Below are 21,899 nucleotides of genomic sequence, written 5' to 3'. Positions count from 1 at the left end.
TCGTAATACCTTATCTTATGAAAGCTCATATTTGATTAGATTGCATCTCGTCCTTTATTTCAGCATGCCAGAGACGGGAAACTGGCAGTGAAAGGGAGAAAGTCCTTGCAGTTTCACTTAGTGTGACAGATGACTGCGAAACTGAGTAGCACCCACACAGACTTTTGAAATAGTGTGCTGTGCTATTCTGTGGCTAAAAGCCAGACTCTTAAGATTCCCCAGTTGCCTGTAAACATAATGTATTTTATTCATGATTTAGGTTGGTAAAATCACAAAATGTATAAGCATATATTTAATTCTTATTTTCGAGAATGTGAGACAGCCTTCCTCATGACTGTCACACTTGGTGATTCCATCTTCTGTTATAGACAGCAGCTTCTCGAAACAGGTCATGTCCATCCTCACGAAGCCCCGAAATTCGTGCAGATCTTAGACCCCCAGTTCTTTCATAAGCAGTGAATATAATCCCCTGACTTTGTCCCTTCTTTTCAGCCAGGATTGAACTCGATGTCTGGCTTTCTATTTTTGTCGTCGTTCTGCTCTAATCTGAAGATTTACTGTCACTACCAGGGCAATAGCTCCAAACGCAGATGGGTACTCCATGTGCAAAATGTTGTATAAATACATATACCTGTGCAACTGAGTGTCGTAATATAAAACTAACTGTTTAGTCTTTAATTCAGAACAGTAGTAACCTACATGAGAGAATAACTGTTACTTAATAAGTAATGATATCCATTTTCTTCTGAATAATTCAAACGGATGACACATATGTTCACATTTCGTGCGTTACCACTATCTACTGAGCATGAACGCTAGGATGTTGTAATAGGTCTACGTGAACCGTCCTGCAGTTACAGATATACACGCTTGGGATGCTGGTGCACAGGTCTATTGTTTAGGCACATTGTGGAATAGGGACTTCAGTGTGTGTCTTTTCTGAAGAAGGTTTTGGCTGAAAACTGATATGTCAGTCTTTCCATCATGTCTATCTGGATCTCAGTGATTAGTCTTCACAGTGAGTACCAATGTATCCTTTCCATAATAATGTTTATATTCTGACCTAGAATTTACACTGTTTAAATAAATTAAAAATTTTAACAGATACTTGTAATAGAGCTGTTCACTTTTCTTTCCACACATCTTCATTTTCCATTGATAATTTTATACCAGCTCCTTTCCCCAGTACACAGTCAAGGACAATATCTAGTAGTAATGTTGTGGCACACACAAAGGCTGCTGAATATTCAAGAAATATGCCACAAATGTCTGTTTACCTAGTGCCTTAGTTACAAAAACTAAACAGACAGATGTTGTTGTTCTGGTAGTTCTACACTTCCTGAAGCCATGCTGGGCATATTTCTCCTATAAAATAAACTATTGGCTTTAATTACATTGTGTTGTTTTAGATAATGTTGATGTAATATTTACTGGTCTGTAATTTCCTGTATCTTCGTGACTGCCGTCTGCAGTGGCTCTATTTAAGACCTGTAACTCGACTGTAAAGTGGTAAATTGATAATTAGTGATCTGTGTGTCTGTAATTTGACTGCACCTTGTAGGGCTGTTTCAATATCACAGTTGTCTTCCAATGAGTTCATGTTTAGATCACCTGCTGCCATTATGCAAGAGAATTCACTGACGTCATGGGTGAGAACAGATCTAGCTCCTTCAGAAACCCTAGCCCTGATGTCAAACACTTTTCTCTTTTAAGCATCGTCAGTATTCCTGCTAATTCAAATTATTACATTTCTTTTCACTTGTCCGCTGATCACGGAATGCAATTCCTCCTTTCATGTGCTGCAGTCCCTCCACACTTCTATTCATGCCTACAGAAATCGGCCACTTTTTTATAGTTCCGTTTGTTATTAAATAATATTCATGTACTATAATATTGAAATTTGTTAGTGCTGCTGCTACTGTTACTTCTGTTTCATCTGTTTCACTCCATGCATACTGTATACTGTAGTGTTAAACTTCAATAGTAGAACATCTGTATTTCTATCTATATTTTTGTTACCCCCACCCCTCCTGAGGCTGGTGCAGAAAACCTAGTCATCTAGATTTTTGTGTTTCTTGGTTCTTTCTCCTCCTCCCCCAATTTCCTGCCATGTGCTCTGTGAATGATAATGCTTTTTCTGGTGGTATCAGTGATGCCTTCTTCTACATGGGCTGATGATGTTTCTCCTTCATTTTCCTAAGTCAGTGGTGGTTGTCATTCTGATATAGATTGTTTCTTTCATTGTTGACTGTGGGATTGATCTGTATTTCTTTTCTTGGATAGCTTATACTATCTGGCATTCGTTTGCACAGCATGGTTTTTTAAAGTCATTCTTGTGCAGGACATGTTCCATGAAATGTTCCTTTTCTGAGCTTGTAGCTCCAGGAGAAGACATAGCTATGTGTATTCTTGAACTTTCTGTTTGTACTGTTAGTCTTTATTAACACGCCAGGCTTCATTTAGACCATGCCTGTGTGGAATGCTTACAAGAAAAAACACTTGCTGCATGTGGAATTCTTTCAGAAGTTCCTTTTGGAACCCTGTTTGCATTGTTGTTTGGATTTTTATTGACAACTTTTGCTCTGCCATTAATGATCATTGAATCCTTTTCATCCCTGTCTCACATGTTTTAGTGCTTCCTGTAGGTCACAAGGCTTGTTAATGCCAGTTACTTTGTATTTGATTTTCAACGTAGCCATAACACTTGCTAAGCTTCTTACATAGATATCTGAAAATATTTAATTTTGTCCCTTCTTATTCATATTTGGTGACACATTTTGCTGATACATGGTATTTTCTTGTATCTTCAAAACACATATATTCTTGATTGTGTGTTACCATGGTTCATAGGCCTACTGGGGAACTCGCCATGTAAAATATAGAGTAACGCATCATTCTTGGTACCTCTGTGGTGATGTGGAAATCCAAGTGGTGTTAATAAGGTAAATAATTTGTGTACATGTTTCTCTTCACCTTCATTGTTCACATCTTTATCCTATTATGTGTAACTAACAAGCCTCAACTGAAATACATAGCTAATTTTCAGTATTAACTGGACTGAGTATTTTGTAGTGACAGTGGCTTCACTGCTGTTGAAAGGTGTAAGTATCCTCTGAAGTCCCATAAAAATGTGTATTGTGAACACTGTAATACATTGTTTGTCGTCATTGCAGGTCTATACGCTGTACTGCAGTGTTGTTCTATAAATTGATCTCATCTTTTAGTCATATTATGCCATAAATTGTTCTCCTCAACTAGATTCAGTACCACCTCCCTAGCTGTTAAATTTATTCATAAAACTTTCACCATTCTCCAGTAACATTGGTCCAAAAGCTATTTCTTACACATTCATAAAGTTAATTATATTTCAGCCTGTGTAAATGTTTTTTTCATCTGCCTAAGTGAATACTTGCATAACAAGACGGAATATGTATTTACAGTACTGCATGGATGCTTCCGGTAACTTTCTAGACATGATGGATCACCTGGTGGTGCTTTCATTCTGCCACCTGCAATAATAAAGTGAAACAGTTGAAGTATTCATTTTGAGAGTTTCTGTATAAAGTGATCAGTGTATCATGGTTATCTTACTCTGTAGAACCTTCAGAAGTGGTGCTACCAGCCTCTGCCAGTTTAGAGCCACTCCTGAAAGCCACTGACTGCTGACCTTGTGAAAGGCTATTAACTGACCCAAATGCCTGGATTCACATTGATCTTGCTCTTGTAGCAGTAATGACACTCATGATTAGTCACTTAGCATCAATAATTGTTGAGATTATCAGTGTGCCATGTTCCTCTAAATCAGCTTTGTTTATTGAAGTGCCAGAGCCAAATTAATTTGGTTGTCAGAAACTACATGTGGGGTTCAGTGTGCAAGCTCACTAATTTCTCCTTTTTTGTGGTTGTGGTGACAAACCAATCCATAGTTCAGACCCAGATATAGATAAGTTTGAAAGGTGAAAAAATTGTTGCACAGCCAACAAATCTGATATGGAAGTAATGATTGTGGTTAAAAACTGCAGTTTGGTTTGTATCATAGCTTGATGTCTACATTTATGCCATATCCAATGCACTGTTCATTATAAAAACTGAAACTGGCAGGTGAATTGAGAAAACCTGTATAGAGTAGAAGAGTAGTTCCTGAGAAGTATCTTGGCGGATGTACATATGTCATGCATAAACTCACGGAGGTGTTGGCAATCACTTTCAACCCCATGTAGGAAGAAATTGCAATTTATTTAAGGGCAATTTGTTAAGAACATGAAATTTAGTATAACATGGTTAATACCCTCTGCAACAACAGAAATTTTAGGTACCGTAATACTAGGACCATTTTTTTCACTTTTGCTGTTCCTGCTTCAAATGCACAGTCAGATGAATGCATTGGTGCAATAACCAAATAAGTTACATTTTTCATTCTTCAAAGTAAAACACTAATTCCTGAAATAGAAGAACTTCATTAACTGGTGTTGTCTTCATCCAACCTTATTTAGACTATCAACGCAATTATAATTCCCTATTTAATGAATTGAAGAAATTGGACTAGTATCGCTTTTGCACCAAAAAGTTCTTTTTAATGTTCAAAAAGTAAAGTAACTAAAACAAACAACTATTGCCACATGAAAGCTTACTGAATATTATGAGCAGAATTGCTACGCTAGTGAATCATAAGTATGTATGGTACACAAGTTCATTATGCTTCTCTAAGTGGCATCTGTAACTGTTGTCACAGATGACCTTGTCATATAATCCATGTCTGATGCTGGCAAGTTCTTGTCCAGCCTCGTGATCTGTTCGTTCGTCTGATTTAACTAGCAGAGGCACTTCCTAAACTTCCTTCTGAGGTGTTGACTTTCAACTAGAAGATTAATATTGAAATCACCACAAAGAATAATCAGTTTCTTTTTGAAACTTCCTGGCAGATAAAAACTGTGTGCCCGACCGAGACTCGAACTCAGGACCTCTGCCTTTCGCGGGCAAGTGCTCTACCATCTGAGCTACCGAAGCACGACTCACGCCCGGTACTCACAGCTTTACTTCTGCCAGTATCTCATATCAGCGCACACTCTGCTGAAGAGTGAAAATCTCATTCTGGAGTTTCTTTTTTGTAAAATGTATTTACCAACAATTCTAATTTATCAAAAAAGACTTCTATGTTTCCACATAGTGACCTATACACTGTTATGACTGACTCTTTTCATCAGGCCATATAGCTGGACAGCACCTGCTTCAAAAAACTTTTCCATACTTAAATTCTCTACTTCACATCTCTTTTTAAATTCTAACTCTTGTCCAAGGTAAATACTGACTCCACCACCTTTTCCAATTTTCCTACTCTTAATGATTTGCCAGTTTAAATGGATTAATATGAATACTAATAAATCATGGTCCTTACAGCAATGTTCAGTTATAAACAAGACATCAGGTCGGGTGTTACTTACTGCTATTTAAAGTTCACAATATTTTTTCTTGAGCCATTGCACATTTAGTCATAATCATTAGAACAGGGGAGTGAGCACCAATGGTATTTCTCCTTTCGTTTAACACTGTTAACGTGGAGTTTTCATTATGACCGGATACCAAAAATCCTGTTGTACCACAGGTTTCTTGTTTCTGTTGTTTTTCTTACTGGAAGTTGTGACCACACATAAACAATTCAACTAGAATAACAAACACCTCCAATAGCCTCATAGATAACATTTTCTCAAATATGTCAGCAACTGACATAGAGGTAACAAACATAGATTTAGGATTATCTGACCACAGTGCTCTCACCATAGAAATCCCTTTAAGGTCAAAGGAAGATCAAGGTGTAAATAATATTTACAAAAGAAACTTCACTGTGGACAGCTGTCACAGTTCTTAAGTATCTTAGAAAATAAAATTTGGTTAGATGTTATGAAACAAACAAGTACAGATGAGGCATATTGTATATTTGCATTGATTTATATGATGAACTTTGAGATGTGTTTTCCAAAGAAACTGACCAGAGTCAAGTCTACTGGATACACAAAGTCAAGTTCTTGGATGCCTCTTGGCATTAAGAAATCATGTGAAAACATGAAAAAACTGAATTCAGAGTTGAGGGAGTGTACAGATACTGATTTTATAGAATATGTTAAAAGGTAAAGGAAAATATACCACAGAGTAATTGCAAATGCAAAGTTGCTAAGTAATGATATGGGCATAAAACAGTCCAGAAATGAAACTAAAACAGCATGGGAAATTGTGAGAAAAGAAACTGGGGTGCCTATCAAAGACAAGGAAATTATTCTAAAAGATGAGGAGAATAAAATGGTAGATAAATATGCCATGCCTAATTATATAAATTACTTTTTAAATGTACCCCAGACATTAAGCAGGAATTTTGGGGAGCAGATTAAGATGGAAGCACCCAAGGCAACCAGCAGCATGATGGCAGTTCCAACAAATGAAAAGAAAGTTTTAAAAGTGATTAAAAGTCTCAAGTCCTAGATGTCAGCTGGAGTATATGAGGTGCCAGTAATACTAGTAAAGAAAACAGCTAATCAAATAGCGAAACCACTGGTGCACATAGCAAACTTGTCAATGGCTGAGGGCGTGTTTCCACAGAAACTGAAAATTTCTAAAGTCGTTCCCCTGTTGAAAAAGGGTGATAAGCGTAAAATAGAAAACTACAGACCTGTCTCACTTCTCCCAACTTTCTCTTAAGGTTTTAGAGATACTAATGAAATATAGTGTCACACATTATCTTAATATCCACATTCCGATAAACAGTAATCAGCATGGATTTCAAGTTGGAAGAAGTACCGAAACAGTTGTACTGGAATACACAAAAGAAATAATCACTAAATTGGAAGAAGGAAATAGTGTAGTTGGGATAAATCTAGATCTGTCAAGCTGTAACAAGGACCCGAAGTCAGAAACATGTATGTAATCAAGGCATCAAACTTTTTAATGCACTACCAAAACATATCAAAGAGCTGGAAAATGAGGATAAATTTAAAACTGTTATAAAGAACTTATTACAGCATAAGTGAATATCTCTGTGCAACTGTATACGTAAAATTTTCTGTCGCATCGAACCTTCTGTGTGCAAGTTGCGGCCTCCCATAGTTCCTCTAGAGTTCAGGAGAGCAGGGTGCCACAGGGATCTGTTCTAAGTGTCTGCCTGTTTTTAATAGCAATTAACGGGTTTGCTGTGGTGGTGGGACCGTCTGTCTCAGCTTGCTTGTGTGCTGACAACTTCTGCTTTTACTATAGCTCTATTGGCATTGCAGCTGCTGAACGTCAGCTGCAGGGCGCTACCCGCAAGGCGCAGTCTTGGGCTGTAGCACATGGCTTCCAGTTTTCGGCAGCAAAGACCTGCATTATGCATTTCTGCCGGCGACGCACTGTTCACCCGGAGCCGCGGCTTTATCTTGCCAGCAAACTTCTTGCTGTGGTGAACACACATAGGTTTGTGGGAGTGGTTTTTGATGCCCGGTTGACTTGGCTGCCTCATATTCGGCAGCTTATACAGATGTGTTGGTGGCATCTAAATGCTCTGCGATGCTTGAGCCACACCAGCTGGGGTGCCAACCGATCTACCCTCTTACGGCTCTACCAGGCGCATGTCCATCTCCCAGAACGTCGGCCCCGGTCGGGTTGTACGATCACGGTCCCCATCAGAGAGCTTCTGTCTGGGCTTGCGGTTTTCCCTCTTCCACCTCCTTTCCAGGCCACTCTGCGTACATCCCCGTGGTGTGTGCCCCACCCATGCCTTTGGCTCTAATTGGCACAGGGCTCGAAGGACTATCCTTCCGGAAGCATTCCGCCGCCGCTTTTATTCCATCCTAGGCGTGTATCAGGGCTTTTTTACACTGACGGTTCGATGGTTGCTGGTCGTGTCGGTTATGCTGTAACTCTAGGGGCCATTACGAACAACGATCCTTGCCGGCTGGCTGCAGCGTTTTCACTGCTGAGCTGGTCACCATCTTTCGTGCCCTCGAGTATATCCACTCCTGCTCAGGTGAATCCTTCATTATCTGTAACATCTCCCTGAGCAGTTTACGAGCTATCAACCAGTGTTTCCCTCACTCTCGTCTGGTGATGGCTGTCCAGGAGTCCCTCCATGCTCTTGCCTGTTGCAGACGCTCTGTGGTACTTGTGTGGACCCCAGGCCATGTTGGGATACCCGGCAACGAACATGCAGACCGCCTGGCGAAAGAGGCCACCAGTAATCCATCTCTGGACTTTGGCCTCCCGGAGACTGATTTGCGGGCAGTCTTAGGCCGTGCAGTTCTCACGCTTTTGGACGCTGAATGGCACAATCTGACCACCCCTAACAAACCCCGTGCTGTCAAGGAGACGACGACTGTGTGGCGGTCATCCCTGCGAGCCACTCGCAGGGTCTCAGTAGTCCTTTGCCAGCTCCGCATTAGCCACACCCGCTTGTCACACAGCTTTATACTGCGGCATGAGGACCCGCCTCTATGTCAGTGCGGGTCGGCTTTGACAGTGGTCCACATTTTGTTGGACTGTCAAATTTTAAGTGTGCTCAGGCAGACGTTTGCGCTGCCTGATACGCTCCCTGCCCTTTTAACTGATGACACTGCTATGGCGGGCTTAGTTTTGCGTTTTATTCGGGCAGGGGGCTTTTATCGCTTAATGTAAGTGTTTGTCTTTTTGTGTTGATTCTGGCCTATGGCCTACGATTTTAGTCTGATCTTTTAATATGTTTCTCGGTGGTTGGCTTTTCCTTTTTTTGTCTCTATGGTTGGCCAACCACCATCACACTCTGTGTGATTTTAGTTCGTCCTGTCTGGTCTTTGTCTAAGTTTCTCTTGTCCTGTGTCGTCTGTCTTTTTTCCATTGTCGTTTTTACTCTATGTGGGTATTTTAAGTTCTGGAAAAAGGAACCGATGACCATAGCAGTCTGGTCCCTTTAATCCCACAAACAAACCAACCAACCAGAACTTTTAGATGATGTAAGCAAATTGTAATTAAAAGGTATGGTATGGTACTCAAATAGTGATGTATACAGTCATAATTTGCTAAATGCTAGTTATTAAGCATATTATACTACTTCAACTCTTGCAATACAAATTTGACTGGGTCCATAAAATGTATGTTGTGTATTGATCCAATGAAAATAAATAAATAAAGCAAATAAGCTACTGCGTCTGCCAAGAGAAGAAATTCTTCTGAAAGCGGTATTGGTATCTTTGTCTGTCTAAATAAATCATTTTGCTGACAGGATCCAGATCTATTGCAATCAAGAAGCACACACTCCTTGTGGTAGGAGACAGTGTAGCCAATGGGGATGGCTCATTATTGCTGTGACCAATAAATATTGGATCTTTTGAAACTCAAACTGATTATGATTACACATTGATCAAATAATTAGCAAGCATGAACTTCATAAACAAAAATGTTATTGCATTGAATACTAAAAGAACTTTCACAAAGACAGATGTTAACATTTTAGGTGACTGACCCAGGTTGAGGCCATGAGGGTTTCAAAGACACAGGAGATGTTGCAGGAAGAGTTCCCACCTGTGTAATTCAGAAAAGCTGGTATTGGTGGGTAGAATCCACTTGGCAGATACTGTGAAGCAGTCCTTGAAATGAAGGAGGTTGTGTTGGCAGCATGCTCACAACTGGGTGGTCCAGCTGTTTCTTGGCCATAGTTTGTTGGTGACCATTGACGCAGACAGCTTGTTGCTTGTCATGTCACCATAGAATATCCTTACCCTCATATCCCCTTTCCTGATCCCACTACAGCACTAAACAGCACTCTTCCACAAGTGCGCACAGTCTTCTTTCTTCTCCTTCACGCTGCCCCCGCCCCTGCCCCACCCTGCCCTGCTCCTCCTGACTGCACCACTCATCTCTACTATAAGGTGAGTAGCAACACCCTTTTCATAAAATTGTCAATATACTGTCCTGGATTTTGCATTGTTAAATACAGATGAGCAGCTCATTAACTCAAATACTTTCTAGCTCATCTTGATAAATGGACGGGGAGGCAAGAGGCATATCAGTCTTTACAAAAGAAACATTATCTGCTCTGAAGTTGCCTACATGTTCCAGTCTTGAGATTACAGATATTGCGTATGTGAAATCCACTTAGCCTGGAAAATTTCACACTGATCTTCTTGAAGACCACTTTGGAAAGCCAACAACTGGCTGGGTCACATCGACATGTATCAATCAGGCCAATACTTTTAAGCGCAGAAAAAACTGATTGTCTACATTTTTGAAGAGTTTGTTACACATATAAGGTACTCAGATAGAAGTAGCTTCCTTGGCATAAGGCCATTTATCATTAAGGTTGCAATGCAGGCTACAGCTATATCACTGTTTCAAACTTGTTCATCTTTATTATGAAAAGCCCATATTGCAGGAGTATAACCAGACACGCTGAGGGATTGATATTGTGTAATTTGTCATCAAATTTTGAGTAGCCTAATTTGTGTGACGATCAAATGATTGAAAACATTCTGAAAATTATTGTGTGTTGCAACAAATCTGTTACTGGTGTAATAAAAAATACACACCAGGCACTCAGTCAAAAGGTAGCAAGAAGAGAAAGCTGGAAACTTTAAAAAGTGACAATGCCTTTTAATATGTCTATTCCAGTAGTATTGCCACAGAACTGAAACACTTTCAGTATCAGTGCAGCAAACTGCGATGTGCAGAGAGCAGTTTGTGGAAAGGATTAGTTTGCATGACTGGTTGTCTTATATTACTGTGTTGTGTATAATTTTCTAGTTTTGACTTTATTCATTCATACATAAATACAACAACTATAAAGACAAATACATCTTTGTTTTTCTTCTGTTCGTTCTTATACCATTCGACTGATTGCATGGAAGCTCATAAGCTTTAATTAATTGAGTCTTTACAAAAGTTTGTCAGGATAACAGTGTGTAGGTACATGGTGAAAGATGTTCTGGATGTGGTAAAGTTAGAATTCATTAAAGAACAAAAAATGAAATACTGATTATGACAGAAGCAAAGACTGACTATGTACGTCAGCAAAGCCATTAATTATGAGTGGTCAGTAAGGAGCAGACAAATGAACAAAAAAACATTATTCACTTTTCTTTGTACATTTTTTTTGTTTCACTCTCTCGTATGCAGAATTGCTTCAATGTGTTGCTTGAAGTAAGATGTGCAATGAGTGCTTTGTATTATGTGTGATTCGGAATAAGAGAAGACTTAATAACAGCATTAATTATTTTTATTGAAGTGAAATGGAGCGCAGCTGGGAGGATTTCCGTCATCTTGAAAGGCACTGGTGTCCTTGGAGTCAGCTGCCTGCATCTACAATTGAAATGAAATGTGAGAAGAAGTCCACGGTCCTATTTCATAAGATAAACAGAAGTATAATAGCTTTCAGAATACGACATAATTAAAATACAAAAAAAGAAGGGACGCAAGGTAAAGTGAAGGAAGACTAGCACAATTTCGTACACACAGATCATTTACTAAAAAATGCAATTGTACTATCCATTAATTTTTTCCAATTCTATTATTGTTATAATAAAACTGGTGAGATAAGTGCCACTACTTCAGGCTGCCAGTTGTGTAAGTAGGGTTTGTTAACTATTGTTATAGAAAGAGATTTTTGTGACATTGTTATTAGTCACAAAAACTAATCATCTGTATTTTCTGTTTACATTAATCACAATGGGAAGCAAGTAAAGTAAAAAGGAACAAAATTTTGGAGAGAAATAAGAACTGGACCCTGGTTATGTGAAATTTTCCAGAGTAAGCAGTTTTGTTCGGCGCAGCAAAGATAGGATGGCTTTGCAAGTTGCTTATATGCTTAGGCTTGGTAGCACCTCTTTTAATGTAAATACGTAGCTTTTCCTTATTATTCCCTTCCTTGAATTTTATTGTGGAAAATTTACCGGAATCTTCCAGTGTGTTACACGTTGCCAGTAAAACATAAAGAATTGCGACACAATAGTTTGCATATCATAATAGATGTAAAACAGAATTTGACATCATGTAAATTACAATTAAGTGCAATAAGTAGCATATGGAAATTTTAGCATTTTTGTGAAATTTTTATTTTTGCATATTCATACATGGCAGAAAAATGTATGTCCATTGTTGATAGCAATAAAGAAAATGCAATCAGCTGAAGTGGTATAGAACTGTGCAAACGAACAATTGAAGTTCAGGTGCCATGCATGTCTACTGCAAAAAGTTCAAGTAGGTCAGAGATGAGTGTCCCAGGTGTGACAAATGATAGCGACACTCCACAGCAGAATAACTTTGACAACACAATGTTTACAATTGACAAGACAAATGTCATGCAGCTCCCAGAGAGACATACTGCTTACGAATGAAACAGGACAATACAAATATGAATCTGGACAACGTGTTACAAAGCTGACAGTACCCACAGTAGTACAACTGATGGACTGCTATGACAGTTATTACCTAACATAAACATGAAATTAGATAATGTGCACACCAATTTCAGTGATATGGAACAAGATACGAATACTGAAATTGATAATTTGACACAAGATATGAACACAGTAAACTAGCAACAAAAGTGTTACATAAGATCTAAATACAATGAAACAAGAACAAAAACAAGTATTTGCGAGTCAGTCCCACAGAAGTTCAACGACTTAGCCAAGAATGTTCACATTGAAATTGACGAAATATTGAATGATATGAAAAACAAGCAAAGCTTGAAGTACTTTCTGAAGTTAACAATAACATTACGGAGTTCAAACAGAAGGTAGATTCTTTTAATGACCATCATAACTAGTAGAGCAACAGATAAAGAAAATTGCAGATGTGAAGACGTATATCGAAGCAACACAAAATGAGTTGTGCTTGACAGTAAAAAAATTTGCCATGTTGTTAAACAAAATAAACAAACCATGAAGGTGTACCTCTAGCTTATGACATTCTTAACTACTCATAGTAATGGGGTTGTTCATAGTTACTCATCATCTGCCGCAGTCGACGTCCTGAGTACATTGACAGTCACTGTAAATTAACTACTGGAGAGTTAATTTACTTCAATCCTGCGTTAAGTTTAATCATTTTTATTATACTTTCAAAACAAAATCAGAGTTCTACTCCATTAGCCTACAATACTTCCAATACAAAAGGAGCTTGCACAAATACCAAAACAAGACTGACCTACATTGCCAACATCTCTGTAACTATTTATACTTTCTTAACAATCCCAAACAATCCTCGGCACTGTTTAAAATGATTATTTTATTAACTAACGAATAAAACTCCCATCCTAAAACAAATGACACATTTCAATGATTACCTAGATTCTTATATACTAAAAACACATGACTGAGTTCTAGTCTCTCTATTAATTGTATCGTGTATAAACACCTAGGTATCAAATGTTAACAATACACTTGTTATATTAACTAATTACAGAAGATTCATATCATGTAAAATGTTCCTATCAATTAACAGACTTCTACACATTAGTGTAATTACGATTCTATAATTATTTTCTTCGTGACTTTTTTTCACAACTACATATTTCCATTCGCCTCTGTTATGAAATTACTGTTTCTGGTTAAAATTTACGTGTTTAAATTAGTTTGTTAGACTGTTACTGTACAATTGAACTATTTGTCCAAATCAGAAAGGGGAAGAGGGTGAGTTTGTACAGAAACTGTTGATGTTAGTGTACTAACTTTATTTGCAACACTTCGCAGACAATTTCCTGATATCCCACTGCACGTGAATGGAAAATTATATTACTGTAGGATACATTGTTCAGGAGATGAAGTCATAATAACTGAGCCACGTGAAATTGAATTTTAGGCCAAATTTCGCTACGGACACAGGTGAACTGCTCAAAGAGTTGGGTGGAAGACAATGGAGAGAGGAAGAATAAGGAGATGGAGTAACATAATAACGTAATAAATACACACCGGGACATTGATGGGTACTAATGCAGGTCAAAATATATTAACTCGCTGAACTGTGGTTTTTCATTTCAAAGAACTGACACTCGACACTGTTGTAAGTTCCAGGTGTCGGTTCTTTCCTGTCTGATCATGGAATAAGGGGTAACAAATTAGTCATCGCCATATCATTTCACTTTTCTTCGCTTTATTTTCATTCTAGCTATTGGGACGATGCGTGCTTATTTGCTGACTTGTCAATTTTTGAAGTAACAGATCATAAGAAAAATATATTTTGCTATTCTGCAATCTTGAATGAGAAAAATTCTAACTTATGAGTAACATGCATGCACAATACTAATTGTATGTTACAGGGTGTTTCAAAAATGACCGGTATATTTGAAACGGCAATAAAAACTAAACGAGCAGTGATAGAAATACACCGTTTGTTGCAATATGCTTGGGACAACAGTACATTTTCAGGCAGACAAACTTTCGAAATTACAGTAGTTACAATTTTCAACAACAGATGGCGCTGCGGTCTGGGAAACTCTATAGTACGATATTTTCCACATATCCACCATGCGTAGCAATAATATGGCATAGTCTCTGAATGAAATTACCCAAAACCTTTGACAACGTGTCTGGCGGAATGGCTTCACATGCAGATGAGATGTACTGCTTCAGCTGTTCAATTGTTTCTGGATTCTGGCGGTACACCTGGTCTTTCAAGTGTCCCCACAGAAAGAAGTCACAGGGGTTCATGTCTGGCGAATAGGGAGGCCAATCCACGCCACCTCCTGTATGTTTCGGATAGCCCAAAGCAATCACACGATCATCGAAATATTCATTCAGGAAATTAAAGACGTCGGCCGTGCGATGTGGCCGAGGACCATCTTGCATAAACCACGAGGTGTTCGCAGTGTCATCTAAGGCAGTTTGTACCGCCACAAATTCACGAAGAATGTCCAGATAGCGTGATGCAGTAATCGTTTCGGATCTGAAAAACGGGCCAATGATTCCTTTGGAAGAAATGGCGGCCCAGACCAGTACTTTTTGAGGATGCAGGGACGATGGGACTGCAACATGGGGCTTTTCAGTTCCCCATATGCGCCAGTTCTGTTTATTGACGAAGCCGTCCAGGTAAAAATAAGCTTCGTCAGTAAACCAAATGCTGCCCACATGCATATCACCGTCATCAATCCTGTGCGCTATATCGTTAGCGAATGTCTCTCGTGCAGCAATGGTAGCGGCGCTGAGGGGTTGCCGCATTTGAATTTTGTATGGATAGAGGTGTAAACTCTGGCGCATGAGACGCTACGTGGACATTGGCGTCATTTGGACCTCAGCTGCAACACGGCGAACGGAAACCTGAGGCCGCTGTTGGATCACCTGCTGCACTAGCTGCGCGTTGCCCTCTGTGCCATACGCGGTCACCCTACCTTTCCAGCACGTTCATCCGTCACGTTCCCAGTCCGTTGAAATTTTTCAAACAGATCCTTTATTGTGATTCTTGAGTTTCTCCTGGTGTATTTGTTCCATACACAGGTGCACTCGGGGAAAATCGCTTGCATTCTGTCCTCCAAATAAAACTCGTGCACTGGTGGGGAGCGCCAAAGATGACCTCGGTTTGAGGAAGGCCGGCGTGTACCAGATTCCGTGTCAATGTGGCAAGTCGTATATTGGTCAGACGATGTGTACCGTCGAGGATCGATGCCGTGAACACCAGAGGCACACTCGCCTGATGTATCCGAGCAAGTCGGCGGTCGCTGAACATTGTTTGTTGGAAAATCACGCCATGGAATATGACCGCACGAGGATTCTGGTACAGACGTTGAGATACTGGGACAGCGTTGTTAGAGAGGCCATCGAAATTCGCACCAATGACGACCTCATAAACCGTGACTGTGGCTATAATCTTAGCAAGGCTTGGGAACCAGCGATCGGGTTAATCAAGAGTAAATCGAGCAAACGTATAGTTGTGACGACCACGGCGGACAGAGCCATCACTCCGATGTCATCTCAAGACGCCTTCGCAATCTGTTCCACCGCGCGACCGTGGCGCGGGGCGCGGACGGCGGAGGGAGCGCGCCGCGGGCGGAGGGTATTTAAATCGGCCGCCGCCGCGACCGAACCCAGTTCCCTCTGAGCAGCCATAGTGTACGGATCTCCGTGCCGGCACATTCACAGGAGCTCAGTCCGTCAGTTCACCTGATGATGGCGACATGTATGATCGCCGAAATATTGTGCCCGTTGGACACTATAGACCGGCAGCACACCCGTGGATATTTTGAAGATCCTTTATTGTATCGCTTTTCGGTCCTTTGGTTACAGTAAACCTCCGTTGAAAACTTCGTCTTGTTGCAACAACACTGTGTTCTAGGCGGTGGAATTCCAACACCAGAAAAATCCTCTGTTCTAAGGAATAAACCATGTTGTCTACAGCACACTTGCACGTTGTGAACAGCACACGCTTACAGCAGAAAGACGACGTACAGAATGGCGCACCCACAGACTGCGTTGTCTTCTATATCGTTCACATCACTTGCAGCGCCATCTGTTGTTGAAAATTGTAACTACTGTAATTTCGAAAGTTTGTCCGCCTGAAAATGTACTGTTGTCCCAACCATATTGCAACAAACGGTGTATTTCTATCGCTGCTCGTTTAATTTTTATTGCCTTTTCAAATATACCGGTCATTTTTGAAACACCCTGTATACGAAAAGCATTTACCTATTACATCCCAAGTTGCAAGAAATTCAGACGCACAAATTATTCTGTTCGTACGAAACGCAATGAAAGTGCTTCTGTCTAGTCCTGACTCCCTCGAACAACTACCGAAACGAATTCTGTAGTTTTTGTTGCAGAGAACGCAACAGTACCTATTCCCTAGAAAGGCGAAGTGTTGACGCGGCAGGTCACATGACGAGGTACAGTGAGGCTACAGTTAAACTAGCGCCAAAGAAAAAGAAGCTCACAATCAGTATGTGACTGATGATATGGATAAATGTATTATCAGGCAGCAATTTCTATGGCATTATGAACAATAGAAGGAAATACGAACTTTGCGAAAGCTGCACAACTTTTGTCAAACAGAAATGAGTTTCAAAGCTAGCTAGGAAACCCTTAGAAGCAATGTTCTGTCTATGGATTTTCGTTTTAGAAGGTGTCAAAATTAACATCTTGTTTTGTGTGGACAAGAGGGCATTGTTGCTAAAAGACCATACCTTCTCAGGTTTTCATCAGAATCTTAGCAACCAGTAGTTAACTAAAATGAAACATGGATTCACATGGATTATACAGTAAATAAATATTGGCAAAGAGATAGTGTGTGAGTAGTTTTGTCAAACAAAAGTGCTGGTCAGAGTCTGTTGTTCATGCATGCAGAGACAGGTGTTTCATGGCTCAGAAACCAAAATGTCCGGCTATCACTCAGCAACGGTTAGCAAAAATTTTCAAAAATATGTCAAAACCCAACTTATGCCAGGCTTATTAGCAATGACTTCATCCCTTGAAATTACTTGCAGTGTATTTACCATTCTGAATACTTCTAGCCATTTGACTGTAGCAATGCTCAACCATTTTTTTCCATAATGCGGGAAGAATAAAACACTTGGAAACTGCCATTGAAGAGCTTAGCAAAATTGCTTCAGGCTAAACATGTAACAGCAGTATCAAACGCTGCATTCGAATTTCCAAATTAGATTTCATCTTCTGCAAAATTAGTTGTGAGTAAACACACGGCGCGTAACAGGCTGGCAGCGCTCCACTCATAATACTGGCGTGTACGCCAAACTGCTTCTCCCTCTCTGTTCCTCCAGCGTAAACATGACAGTCCTGCCACAGTGCCTTGCGCTGGCCCTGCTGTGATCACTATCCTCTTCGATTTCATTTTCTCGATCAACTACATTATTATCAATAATATCTACGCTGCTTTGCAAGTTTCTATTAACCTCCTCCTTACCATCAACTTCCCTATTGTTGTTAACCTCCCCATTTTCCTCCATAATGACAATGCAGATGAAAAACAATTTCAAAAAATAAAAATGTAAATAATTTTTGTACTTACAGTTGGTTCTCCAAGTTGCGATTTCAGATAAGTATCATTACGTCCTTTGTAGTGTTACTCACTTTTTCTTTGTACTGGTCTCAAAAATGGACTATTATTTCAACAAGCAGGCCAACTCTGAAACAAAATACAAGATTAGTTTACATAATTACACTGTATCCCAGCTCCTCCGCCAATTATAACATTCTTAACTACTCGTAATAATGGGGTTGTTAATAGTTACTCATGATCATTGCCAACATGACTGTAAATATTTATACTTTCTTAACAATCCTCAGCTTTGTTAAAAATGATTATTTGACACATTTCAATGATTACCTAGACCCTTATATATTAAACACATGGGTCAATTCTAGTCTCTCTATTAATTGTATCGTATATAAACACTTAGGTATCAAATGTTAACAATACACTTGTTATATTTACTAATTAGAGAAGAATCACATCATGCAAAATGTTCCTACCAATTAACCGGCTTCTACACATTTGTTAGTAACTGACTGTAAGTTATACATAGATGTAGTAGAACAAGCTATTCAGAAAAAATAAAATGAAATAGTGAGCAAGGTAAACATTGACCATTAGCCTATAAGCCATGGAAAGTAGGATCTGCAATCTTTTAGAAGAAAATATTACCAGATCTTGCAATATGCATGTAAATAAGCCACATGCTAGGGAGCACACCACAACCTGTCGGTATTTATCCATAAATGAAGTAGTATAGCGCTAAATGTAAACTTAACCACAACTCCAACACTTGAGCAATTACCAACTGGAATTACAGGTAACTACAATAACAACATAAATATGACCAAAAATGCCACATGTCTATCAACAATTTTTGCAGATGAAGGTTTGCTGATACATCGACAGTTTCCTACATTCACTACCAAAGGTAAAAGAAAGAATCAGGTAGTATTTATCAGTGCTTTTTTTTCTGTATTCCCATGCAACTGGACAGAAGCACAGAAAATCAGATTTGTTGTGGGGTATACACGAGGTTATTTACTTTCAAGGGAAACTGAAATAGCCAAACGTTCCAGCACTTGCATACAATTTGAATGAGCTTTCCTTGACAAATACTGGTCTGAGGCAGTACAGGACAGACTGACACACGAGGTTTTCAACCCCGCATCATTCATTGCCAAGTAAGGTAGTCTACACGAATACCTGAGCAAGACACTCTACTGGATGAAACCAATATCACAGGTAGAAATATTAAAAATTTTGAAAAGTCGTCTAGCATGGAACATAAGAGAAAAATTAGTCAATGCCAGAGCATGACACTGCATATTTTCTGTCAGTGGTTCATCCTATCAACTTAATATATCAAGAAAGACCTGTTCTGAATAGAGCAACAGAAAATCGGGCACAACTGCATAGTTACGTACATCAGGCCATGCAATGTGATCTAAACACACAGCGGTGATGGTACGCAAAACAGTACAGTTACATACCCAGAAGTAACGAGTATGGGAATGGAAAATACATAAGATTTAAAAGAAATTTTGAAAAAGGAGTAATTTCAATACATGTTCAAATTACAATTCACCATCACAATGCCGTACGCCAAATGCAAACAAACAGTTAGCCACAGCAGTGGCCGGCATGTGCCAACTACAACATGCTTTATGCTGTACAGCAAAGGAAAACTACAAACTTGTTTCATAAGATTTGACAAACAAGGAACGTCATGGATGCTCTCCATCAGCATGAGTTAGATATAATGAATAATATGCAGGGACAACAAGTACAAGCAATTATTAAGCTGAAAATAGTTAATATTGACACACAGTTAATTTTAGATACAGTTTCATATACAAACCTAATGTCAAAATCATTTTTCTGTGAATTGAAGAAGAGAGGCAATTTCCAACTTATCCTGTCCAGAATTGCTAGGTGTGAACTGCTACAGGCAGTAACACAAAATTGCTGACACATCAGGCACATATTCCATTACAAATTGAACATTTTACAGACAAGTGCAACTTTCTTATAATTCACAAGCTTCTCGTTGTCATATTGGCACGGACACATTTAGAACATACAGAACACAGATTGACATAGGTAATGGTAAATGCCACTTTTACATAAAGGATTAAATTTTTTCTGTTGATTTAGTCAAAAAACGTGATAAAAGTAATAAAAACACACCAGATTCAAATGTAACAGCACAATATTCGTTTCCAAATCTGAATTTTACAAAGTTGATCCCAAACGAGAAGCAAACACTGATGTTAGCAACAAAATGGTAGAGCATACACTACGTGAATCACTGATGCTCAATGATATGCAGCGACAAGAACTTTCAAAGTTGTTCTTTAAGTATGCAGATGTTTTCAGTAAGAAGTCTGTAGTAATCAAACACTATGAATATAAATTTGAAGTTCAACCACATGAAACATTTTGTGTAATGTAATATCCTACTCGATGGGCAAAACGAGAGGCAGTAAGGGAAGAGATCAATCATATGATCAAATGGGAAATTATATACTCTTCATTTTCACCCTATTGGAGTACTATATTACCAGTAAGTAAACCAGATGGGTCTGTAAGTTTAGTTCTTGATGCTAGAGGTATCAATAAGATTTTTTTAACAGTGTGCATGAGACCAGACATCTTGGACCTACAGCTTTTAAAGTATTACAATACAAAATACTTCAGTATACTTGATCTCAAGGTGTCCTACTGGCAAACAAGCTCCCCAAAGAAAGTCGTACTATTTCTAAGTACTGTTAAATCCACTTAATTAAATTACAGTAACCTAATTTGAAATGAAGTATTCTGTAAACTGCTACTAGTTAGCATGACTATGGAGAGATCATGTTACTGCGCATGTGTGCTTGACTTAGTCGTCAAATGTATCACCCCAGGGCAGCCGCTGGAGGCCCCCTATGGGAGGTTTGGGTACCATGCAGTCTCCAGTGCACCATCTGCTGGGGACTTGTGCATATAAATGGGCAGAGCAACACTCAGTGATCCTCTCTGTTCTTCTAGTTGTACCACTCACATCATTTGTTCTGTGTCTTGTTACATGTGGATTGAGACTTATTTCTGTTATTGTTACAGGTTATGAATAAAACCATATTTGTGTTACTTGAATTGTTTTTGTTTACTACATGGTTGTTACACATTTCTTTATAGAACAACACGAATATTGCAAAATATTTTAGATCATCCTAAAACATTCAGAAACATTGCAAAATGTTCATACATAAAATGGTAAAATTGTGAAATAGAGTGAGCAGTGGAATTTCCATTTGCTCATAGCCGCTGGAATATTCGTTCAAAAATGTATAAAATTTGTTTGGCAATGGTATGATCTCACTCCATGACAGTTCTCCATTAATTGAAAACAGAGTGATGAATTTATGTTCTTCACTGATCATGTAAGTAGCACAAAATGATGCTATTTCAAAGGAGGTATTGCTTGCTCTCATATTTTATAGAAAATGTTCTGACTTGGTATTTTCCCCAGACATCGTATAATTCTTGTAAAGACACCTTCAGTGATATTAATTGAAATTTTCTGCTCAAGGAACACATTCCTGGTGTTTCACTAAAGTATTTCTTGGTGCCACAGACCTGAATCACTTGATCCATTTTGCAAGTGATGATGTGTTTGTGTCAGTAGTCTTAAGTGGTATCATAATGGAATGATCCATCTGCCAAACTATAATCTCAACATCTCCTTTTCATTTCTCATACATTAATATACTGCTCCTGTGCTTGTGAATGATGCGTTTCATGAACTAAACTCATTGTAACCATGCTTATTCTGTTTCATAATGTTGTTTCTTCAGCAGTTTCTCCGTGTCAGATTGCTGAGTGTCTCACTTGATCCTCATTCCTAATTTATTTTGTTCATCTGTTTTCTCTCAGTCTGTTCATTCTCTTAGGTTTTGAAGCTAAACACACTTCACACTCTTGATTTGTTTCATTTCTTCACTGCTCTG

The sequence above is a fragment of the Schistocerca americana genome, chromosome 9 (assembly GCF_021461395.2).
Source record: "Schistocerca americana isolate TAMUIC-IGC-003095 chromosome 9, iqSchAmer2.1, whole genome shotgun sequence".
In the NCBI taxonomy this organism is placed as follows: domain Eukaryota; kingdom Metazoa; phylum Arthropoda; class Insecta; order Orthoptera; family Acrididae; genus Schistocerca; species Schistocerca americana.
The sequence above is the reverse complement of the archived record's forward strand: the minus strand, read 5'-3'. Positions refer to the sequence as shown.